General features: G+C 41.5%; 1 long non-coding RNA gene across 1 annotated transcript; it reads right to left on the bottom strand.

The window, feature by feature from the left end:
* Positions 1 to 3,384: 3,384 nt before the first annotated feature.
* On the bottom strand, positions 3,385 to 4,735 carry LOC109529561 (uncharacterized). The gene is made up of 3 exons (XR_002170862.1): positions 4,706 to 4,735; positions 4,482 to 4,520; positions 3,385 to 3,679 (listed from the first exon to the last, which is right to left on the bottom strand). It is a non-coding gene; the product is annotated as an uncharacterized LOC109529561 (long non-coding RNA).
* Between the last annotated feature and the right edge of the window lie 5,486 nt (positions 4,736 to 10,221).

The raw sequence follows: 10,221 nt of genomic DNA, 5'->3' as shown, positions 1-10,221 counted from the left end.
TGTGAGGACTCGGGAGGAGGAGGGGTGATTTCTGACAACAAAGCCTGCCTTTTGTAACGAAATCTAAGTTAAACAAGACTGTATAAACATTAACATCTTTTATATTTCTGTTTCTGAAGAGGTTACATTAACCGACAATTTTCTATCATTTGACGGATTTTTTTTAAGAATGGACGGGGAAAATTTAAGGCTGTCCGTCATTTTGACGGGTTGAAAAATGGGCCGTAAATCACCGCAGCAGTACGTCCTTAAGAAATAAGAGAGAGAGGCAGAGAGACAAAAAAGAATAATGATGGGTGGATCATAGACAGAGACAGGAAGGAGTTCTTTGAATTGTCATTGCAAGAGTTTAGTACACTACGTGATGTGACGAGGCGACTTCTGTTGTTGTGCGAACCACGGTCTCTCGCAGCCAAAACTATTGACGGCCTCGGAAAAAAAAAAAAAATCAGCGAGAGAGAAGCCCGACCCGACCCGAACCCGAGGCAATGATTGACATTTTAAGGCCCGACCCGACCCCGAATTTCGGGTCGGGCTCGGGCTCGGGCGGCCCGATCTTACCTCTATCTCTCGGCCCTTCAGATTCCCATTCTTTGCCAGTATCCTCAATGAATTGTACATGAAACACGTTTTTTTTTTTGGTTTGTTTTTTTTACAACAGCCATTTGCCTGAAATCCCGTCCTGCTAATAGAAACGTGTGTCGCAGGCTATGACGCATATCTCTGTTGACAGAAATGTTGAAATGTAATATTTATTCGACACATTTTTACAGCATTGGAAAATGTTAAGAATGTTTGTGTCATGTTTGTCCTCCTAGAGAAAGCATATTGAAACAAAAAATATATTTCCCTCCCCCATCATTTTTTCATTTTCAAACATTTTTTTAAAAGCTCCGGGGAGCCACTAGGGTGGCGCTAAAGAGCCGCATGCAGCTCTCGAGTCACAGATTGCCGACCCCCGACCTAGGGAGAGATGCGGGGTAGTCCATGCCGAAAGACCATTCATGTGTGAGTGTAGGTCATACACAAACCACACAGGACAGCCCAAGGTGAGGTTTCAACATAGGTGTCACAGTTCAGGAACAAACCGAATAGTGATCGGATCCCACAAACATAGACACCAAACACAACTCCATTACAAAAATATTTATTTACAAGAACAAAAGTGCACCTACAAAGCCAGGAAAACACCAGGAAAAACAATCCGCATTCAACTTGTCTGCATGACCCATTCTTATCAAACTCTTAAACACAAAATGCCTTCTCTTTGTGGAGAACAGCATTATCAGTAAATGAAATCAATGCAAACCACATTTAATACAAAAAGTAAAAATAGTCTGACAGAAAACTTGAAGATTTCACCTTTCAAGTGAAACCTATTGTATCTTGCTAAACTTGACAGTTCCAAACATATTGTAAAGTAACAGACTTATGAAACAACCTTTCCTCTATTTGTAAGGGAACTGGGCTGTTTGCTGTCAATCAAAGAGCTAACCAGACCACCCCATTTGACAAACGCTCCTTCCCCGCCCGTCTCCAACAAGCTGAAACAGAGCCAACAGTGACTGGGTTTATTCTAGTGTTATGTGTGCATTTAAGTCAACGCTTATTTTTCAAGTCAATACTTATTCATCATTAGACATTGTATTTTGTCACCCATTTCCCGTGTGTGTGTGTGTGTGTGTGTGTGTGTGTGTGTGTGTGTGTGTGTGTGCGCGTTCTTGTGTGCTGTCCCAGTTCTGACCCCAAAGCATTCGAGGCCAATGTAAACAACAAAGAGGCTGATTCTGGGAAAGTGTTTGTTGTTCTCGTTCATCACGACAAATCTTGACCTCCAGCAAACCTTCATAACTTCCTTCATTTATATAAATAAAGAAGTATCTTATCTTCAAAGCTCCTTAATTTATATAAATAAAGAAGTATCTTCAAAGCATTTCATTTATTTTGACCTAAAAACTTCATGCATAGCGATAGCGGCATGCCTTCACTGAGTCAGTACAAATCACGTTGTATTCCATATAAAGTTATTTTGAAAAGCTTCATTAATCTAATAATCAAGAAAGAAAGATCAATATACAGTATTTGTATAATCTTGTAAATTATGTTTTGCCATTTACGGTCTGTGTCTTCATCGTGGTCGCCATTGTCGAGTGACGTCAGATTGAAGCTGCTCCATGAAGTCGTCTTTGGGTTAGGTCTTTTTTTTCCCGACTTTGCGACTTGGACCTCCAAGTTCAGAAGGGCGTTCTACTTCACATGTCTGACTTTCGCCTTCCTCGAATGCGGCAAAAGTAGCTGGCAGCAATCAAACCGTGTCATCTTTTGATCATGCACATTTGGAAGTACTGTAACAATAATTTCAATTCCATTTGCAAGATCATAACTTAAAATTATATTTTCATTTCAATGCATATTCGCTTTTCCTGAGGAACCCATTTTTCGGACTTCACTGTGTTATTTTCTATTGTTCTACATGTTGTGCTGTTGAATAAAAATGTTTGAAATAAATGAAAAAAAAAGTTTTTTAAATTACTCTCGAACAGAGGTGGGCAATCCCAGTCCTGGAGGGCCGCGATCCTGCAGGTTTTCCAACTCCCCCTGTTGCAACACACCTGATTCAAATGAACAAGTTCAATATCAGGCTTCCGTAGAGCTTGCTGATGATCTGATCAATAGAATCAGGTGTGTTGCAACAGGGAGAGATGGAAAACGTGCAGGGTAGCGGCCCTTGAGGACTAGGATTGTCTACCCCTGCTCTAGAATTATCTTTATTGTCAGTACCAATGCTTTAAAACAGACAATTTATAAGCAAGGAAAAAAAAAATAACGAGAGACCGCGCATAACTCTGCCGCGGTCCTCAAATGAGTGCTCAATCAGAGTTAGCGGGCGGATGCTGGGCTTGTACTTCTGTAGCAGAGTCAGAAAACATCTGCAGAGCTTGCTCCGTTGGAAGAGGATCAGAGGGTGGCCGTCGGGCTTGCGCTGCCGAAGCATGATCGGAGGGCAGCTGCAGAGCTTGCGTCACAAGAGCTGGTTCGGGAGGTGGCCGCAGGGCTTACGCTACCAGAGCAGGCTTGCGCGGCGGCCGTAGGACTTGGGTCACCAGAGCAGGTCCGGAGTGTGGCCGCAGGCAATGCTCCGCCGGAGCTGAGTTGGAGGGCAGCCGCAGTGCTTTCACCACTGGAGGAAAATCGTCAGGCTGATTTTCTGATTCAAATCGATTTTTTTGTTACACCCCAAACAGCTATGATAGAGCATATAGAGCAATGACAAACTCTTGAGAGAAACCAAACAGCCAGGAAAGCTCTTTTTTGGAGCTATTTTTTCACAAGGAAATGCAACATGATTCATTTTTACATTGAACTTATCTACGTAGGCAGGGTTGTGACCAAAATGTGCCAAATTGTTTTACATTACATAAAGACATGACTGGGGAAAAAAAAAGTGTTTACAAACAGCGAGGGGAAGACTGAAGCGATACAAGCCATGTGCCCCTCTCAATCATACAAAGTGTGTCGGATGTGCACAGAGCTGACTCTATCAAAGCAATATCGTTGGACAGTTGGTAGACTGCTCAATGTTACCACTACTACTACTGCTATCACTAGGAAATAAATCTGTTTGACATGAGAGAGGACTGGCATGATCTGTGGTGTGGTGGAAGCAGCAGCTGGTGGACTGTAATACAAGGAGAAGCCACAAGATTAGGCAGGTCAAAAAAAAGGCATTAGAGGAATATTTTGCTTCAAGCAAGGACAAACATTTCTGTAACTCACTCACGGTATGTTCAATCAGTGGTACCGCACTATCATGCATTTTCTATGCAACACCAGCCATCCCGAAATTGAACGTATTATGTGCATATTAATTCTGAGCCACTGTTAAACTCCTTAAGTGATTATCAATAATAACCCAGCTCATTTAACATAGCAAGGTCATGAGTTAAGTACTTAGCGTACATTTATGAGAAGAATTAGGCTACGGACTATAAACAGCAACAGCAAGGTACAACACCCTGTTACCAACATAGTTTGTGGAGCTTGACATAGTAACACCAACAATATGCTTTAGCTTTATGTGAAAGGAGTTCCCTTTTCTAAAATTACTATTGATTTAAAAATAAATAAATAAATAAAATAAAATTAAAAAACAGTGTCAGACTGTGAGTTTTGGACCTGGGCCTTCAGTGGGTATTTATGATCTAATGACCTCTTAATAACACCATAACGTCACAGTATAATCCCCCCCTCCTCAAAAAAAAAAAAAAAAAAAAAAGATAGAACTATGAGTACTTTCAGAGCATTGCGAAACACGAAAACTGTTCTTAAACCCCATGCAGATTCACAGACGATTGTCTGGATAATCTCCCTTCCAAGCACTCTCACCCACACACATCGATACGAAAGAGGGCAATGTGTGGCATTAAAAAGGATCATTTCTTATATTTAAGGATATTACCAAAAGAAACAAAAACTGTTACCTTTATCTTCCAATGCATCGCCTTAAGAACTCCAAATCTCTGTAGTACAATATAGTACGTCATTATCAATTTTTATCAATATGAAAACTTCAAATAAAGCAAAAACAACCATCATATTCACCAGAGATGCTAATGCAAAAGCTCCTATGTGTCAGTGTAGGCAACGTTGCACACTTATCCATAAAACTACTCTGAAATTACAAAAACAGATTGGATAAACTCACTTGTCAAAGGGCCTGTGGACTGGCTTCTCGGAGGTCAATCTTCAATCTACAGGTAATTGGCTAAAAGAAGAACCAGCAAATTCACTGGTGTGTGTGTGTGTGTGCTGAACGGCATTGGACGAAATATGTGCATGGCAACAAATGAAAGTTGAAATCTGATTTGGACCCCCCCCCCAAAAAAACAAACAAACAAACAAAAACCCATAAAAGAGTGGAAGACCTGCGGTCAAGACATACGCAATGAAATGAAGACAAATGATTGTTGGAAATAAATTATTTCCACTTCATTGAAGTTGCAAATCGAGGACTGTGTTTCTGATCGTGTTTGTACCTGCAGAGAAGGCCTTGAAGGCCCTGAGGGAATGCCACTGATAAAATATTGACCAAATTGGAGGAGGAGAAATGCGTCTTTCATTTAAATTGCGAGTGCGTTCAAAAGGTTGGACTCAAATAACATCCATTCAATTATCTGACACGAATCAGTCCCTTAAACCTCTTTGCCAAAGAAAATATTTTGACAACAAAGAAACATTTAGTGCAGGGTTGTCAAACTCATTTCATTTGGAGGGCCCTTATGACTGTCACATCCATCCTTCCATCCATCCATTTTCTGAACCGCTTCATCCTCACAAGGGTCGCGGGGTGTGCTGGTGCCTATCCCAGTTGTCTTCGGACAGTAGGCGGGGGACACCCTGAACCGGTTGCCAGCCAATCGCAGGGCACACACAAAGATGAAAAACTATCCGCGCTCAACTGGTATATTGGCGAAAATCAGGTCTGATTCATTCTCTTTTCTGAATAAAATATATTACGATACAAAGTAGAAAAAAAATCTATCAGCTCTCCTTTCACTTTTCCTTTCTGGCAACAGAGGGAATTTGTGGGAAGTCCGAGTCGCCACCCCAATCTAGCTCCAGGGGGTTTGGCTATGTTCGGATTTCATGGTAAATTATGATTCAAACACAAACGTGTTTAGTCTGAAAATAATAATAAAAATAAATAAATAAATTAATAATAATAATAATAATAATAATAATAATAATAATAATAATACAAAACTACACTGATGGTACATATTTACTGCAGTTTCATGCAGCTAATTGTTTCTGAGGAGTGCGGAATTTCCTATCGTAGGGAAAAATTACACAAGGCTTTGTTCTTATAGGCCATCTCGGAGTGAACAAAGTGCCACCTTACTCAGGCATTCAGTAAACGTGTACTGTACACACATTTATTTATGCAGACCAAACATATGCTTAAAGGAAAACACTGAACTTCTCTTGAACCAGCATGGCGTTACAACATCAAAGTAGCAAATCTTGTGTGAAATATGAGTATTTAACTGATTAAAGCTTTAGCAAGTGGAGAAGGGTTTATCCTGAGGACATCTGAGTAATGAGGAACACTTCCTTCACTCCGCAACCTCCACTTCTGATGGTTATGGAAAGTTTCGATTCTGCAAAATGAATTGGCTCATGGCTGCATTGCTTTTGCCAAATGTGAACCTCTACAGTCGTGCACCGTGCTACAACGGGCCTGGGGAGAAAGGGCTGTAAACGGATGGACGGGAAAATTAATTCCTATATTGAATACATATCTTTACCGTGCAACACTACTGTGTTATATTTTTATTTTTAAAAAATCAGAGAACTTCTCAAGTATGCAAAGTCATTTTTTAATCAGCCTCGCAACATATCGGCATTCCTGTGTGGAGTTTTCATGTTCTCCTCATGCCTGCGTGGTTTCCTCCCACACGGCAAAAATATAGTTGGCAGGTTAATGGAACACCCTAAATTGTCACACTCACACTCACAGGTGACTGTGAGCGTGAATGGTTGTTTCTCTGAGTGTGCCCTGCGATTGGCTGACAACCATTTTGGGTTGTGCCCTGCCCATTGCCCAGTGGCGGTTCTGGGGAGGGGCCAACAAGGGCCAGTGCCACTGTAGCACTGATTCTGGACCACACCCTGAGCCCCCCCCCCCCCTTCTCCGAATGTAGACTATACAGTAGCGCCGAGTCGCCGACGCCAAAGGTGGAACTAAAATGCCTGGCTTAACATTGTACTCCACAGGTGTCAAAGTCAAGGTCCGGGGGCCAGATCTGGCCCGGCACACCATTTTTATGTGGCCCGTGGAAGAAAATCAAGCATGATGCTTGCTAAAGTCTGAACCAACATTTCAAATTGTCATATGTAATCCATAACAGAATATGACATTGCAAGCATTTTCTCAAGACCAAACCCCTTATTATATAAATGTAAACAATGTTGAAACAAGTCATCATTCTTGACATTTGATTTTAAAACTATTTTTCCATCAATTTGTTGTGCGCTGTGTATGTAATACGTGGAGGTGTTTAAACATTTAAATGGTTTCACAAAATTCACCATCATGACGGCCCTCCGAGGGAAACCATCACGACAATGTGGCCCGCCACAAAAATGAGTTTGACACCCCTGTTCTAGTCGGACCTTTTAGTGCGCTGCGCCACTGAAAAAAGACGAGCGCGAAGAGGAGAAGCAGCCCCCAGAGAAGCAGTCCCAAGATTACCACGACGCCGGGTGATATTATATTGTCAAGGTAAGACCACAACAGAAAACCAAGCAAGCCCGCAACACTAGGGTTGCTGAAGTGTAACTCCTCTTCACTGTTAAAATTTTAAAGTTAAAATTGAAAAGAAAAAAGGGCATTCCATCCTTTTTCTATATGAAAAAGAAACTAAATGATTCAGACACTGACACAGAGCCAGATGATGGTGGTGACAGAGCTAAAGAGGAGCAAGTTGAGAGCACCACAAAGGACGAGTCAGAGGAAACGGGAGAAACTGATTTTCAGAGAGGACACAGAGCAGCAAAAAGAGACAGATGAAGATCCTGAGAATGAGGAAACTGAGACTGTCTGCGTATGTGTAACTTTTTTAAATATCCCTTTTTATTTTTTAATGTTTATTTAACAGGAACAATATATAAGACATTGCCTTTTTAAATTGGGCCAATTAGATGCATGTAAAACATCGAGCTTCAGTGCGTTTGCAATTTTAGTCCCTAGTCAGGCTTTAGAATGTATGAATTTATATTTACTGAATACAATAAATGAATAAATACATGAATTAATGCAATTAATACATAGCATTCATGAATATATTTTAGACAATTATGTGTGTCTGAGTGCCTAAACAGTGTAACAGGTTAGCTGTGTCCATGCAGAAATTATGTTTATATCTGTTTTGTTTGTCTTTCTCCACAGACATCAGCAAATGTAAAGACCCGGCAATGCAGAATGTAGTTTTTCCACATTCAATCTTGGGCAAACATACCTCATGTCCACTATGAATGATAATAGATTAAGCAATCTTAGTGGACTTAGTATTGTGACTAGGAGGTCAAAAGCGCTGAATCTTGAATCACTTCGGACGGTTTGCCAGAAATAACCAAAATTGCAGAATCCAGTTGCTGTAATAGTAGGGGCAGTTTAAGACTCTTCCACAAGATCGGCACCGATATGAATTTTTTATCAGCACTTAATTCAGTACTAATGTGATTATTATACTGTTTTTCATCGTCACTGTAAAGGTCTAAAAGTTTGATGGAAATAAAAAGTCAAATAAGATTTTGAATCGTTGTCTTTTTTGCCCTGGGTGGAATGTGCCCCTCTATCAAAACCCCTGGCCCCAGCGAGGCCCCTTCAGTGAAACTGATCTCGAACCGCCACTGCCACTGCCCAAAGACGGCTGCGGTCGGCTTCAGCACGCCCGCGACCCTTGTGAGAATAAGCAGATAATGGATGCACATATATACCTTCGTTATCTTCATATGAGGTTGCGATTGGCAGTTCGGGGTGTGCCCCGCTTACTGCCTAAAGATGGCTGAGTACCCAGAGAAAACCCACGCAGGCATGGGGAGAACATGCAAACTCCACACAGGAAGGCTGGAGCTGGAAGCGAACCCTGCACATTTGCATCGTGAGGAGGATGCGCTACCCAATCAACCACCGGGCCTCTCTCTCTCTCTCTCTGTGTCGATTATTATATTATTATAATTATTATATTTAAATACAAATTGCAGCCCTCTCCAGCATTTAAGTTTCCCACCTCTGCAACACTGTCCTGCATTGTTGCGACCCTGCAGTTGTGTTATACTGATACTTGCTGGAGTATTGCGGAGTGGTAAATTTTATCAGTTCGCCTCTCGTGCACACTATTAAAGTTTCAGACACATCTGTTTTTTCATCTCAGCAGAGCTTGGCTTCATGTTGGCCTGGAATATACAGTACAGAACAGCTAAATGTTCAATATGCTGCTGTCCCAATTCGTCGAACGTAATGAAGATTACACACGCAAAGGCTAATATAGGCTTTCTTGAAGTGATCTGATCGGTGATGACAACATAGCTTCAAGTAGCTTTTCAAGTGTCCTTCTGTGTCATTGGAACATGGTGCAGTGTAGCATGAAAGTGCTTGTGAATGTATGTGTACATTCTGTTTTGCTGTTGGCTGGCATGTGTTTATTGCCTAACACGTTTTGTGTAAGGTCAGGCACATATGCATGCCTTAATGACTTCTAATGCACTCCACTTAGCTCACTTTTATTTATAGAACATCTTTTTTGCGACCTATATCTGCCGTTTTAGTTCTTCAAAGCATACAAACTGTGACAACACAGAGATTCGCAATGGTCATTGTGCAAAGCTTCAGTCCTGTCATCTATTCTCCCAGGTTTATACTTTTGCCATCCATAAATGCACTCACGTTCGCAGACACAAACACACACACACACCCTCTTATGTCGTCCCGTGGTGTCTATTGTGCATCAATATTTCCCACCATAAACTGTACCAGCTAGATGTTGGATTTTCTGTCGATTAAGCAGGAAAAAGGAACATCCAGTGGCATCACATCTGATAACTGCGGGGCTCTTAATTCATAGCTTCTTCCCTGTGGAGATATATTGGAACAGACATCCACAGGTGTGTCTCCAACCATCCATCCATCCATCAATTTTCCGATTCGCTTTATCCTCATAAGGGCCGCAGTTAGTGCTGGAGCCTAACCCAGCTGTCTTCGGGCAGTAAATGGGGGACACGTTGAACTGGTTTCCAGCCAATCGCAGGGCACACAGAGACATCCAACCATCTGCTCACACTCACATCTAGGAACAATTCAGAGTGTTAATCAGCCTGCCATGCATGTTTTTGGAATTTGGGAGGAAACCGGAGTACCCGGAGAAAACCCACACGCAGGCACGGGGAGACCATTAAAACTCCACACAGGATTCGAACCCTGCACCTCTGCACTGTGAGGTCAAAGAGCTAACCACTCGACCATTGGACCACCATATCTCCAACCATGATTGTAAATATAAATGTAGTTTCTGTATTTCAAATCACATTCCATATTGTAATATATAGTGGAACTTCCTAAGTACAATTAGTCTGATGTTCAGAGATGAAAGTGGACTTTTCTGAAAATTCCGGAAAAAATAAATAAATAAATGTGTGTGTGTGTGTGTGTGTGTGTGT

This window comes from Hippocampus comes, unplaced genomic scaffold, assembly GCF_001891065.2.
Source record: "Hippocampus comes isolate QL1 unplaced genomic scaffold, H_comes_QL1_v1.1 scaffold169, whole genome shotgun sequence".
Lineage (NCBI taxonomy): Eukaryota > Metazoa > Chordata > Actinopteri > Syngnathiformes > Syngnathidae > Hippocampus > Hippocampus comes.
This window is presented reverse-complemented; position numbering and strand designations above follow the sequence as displayed.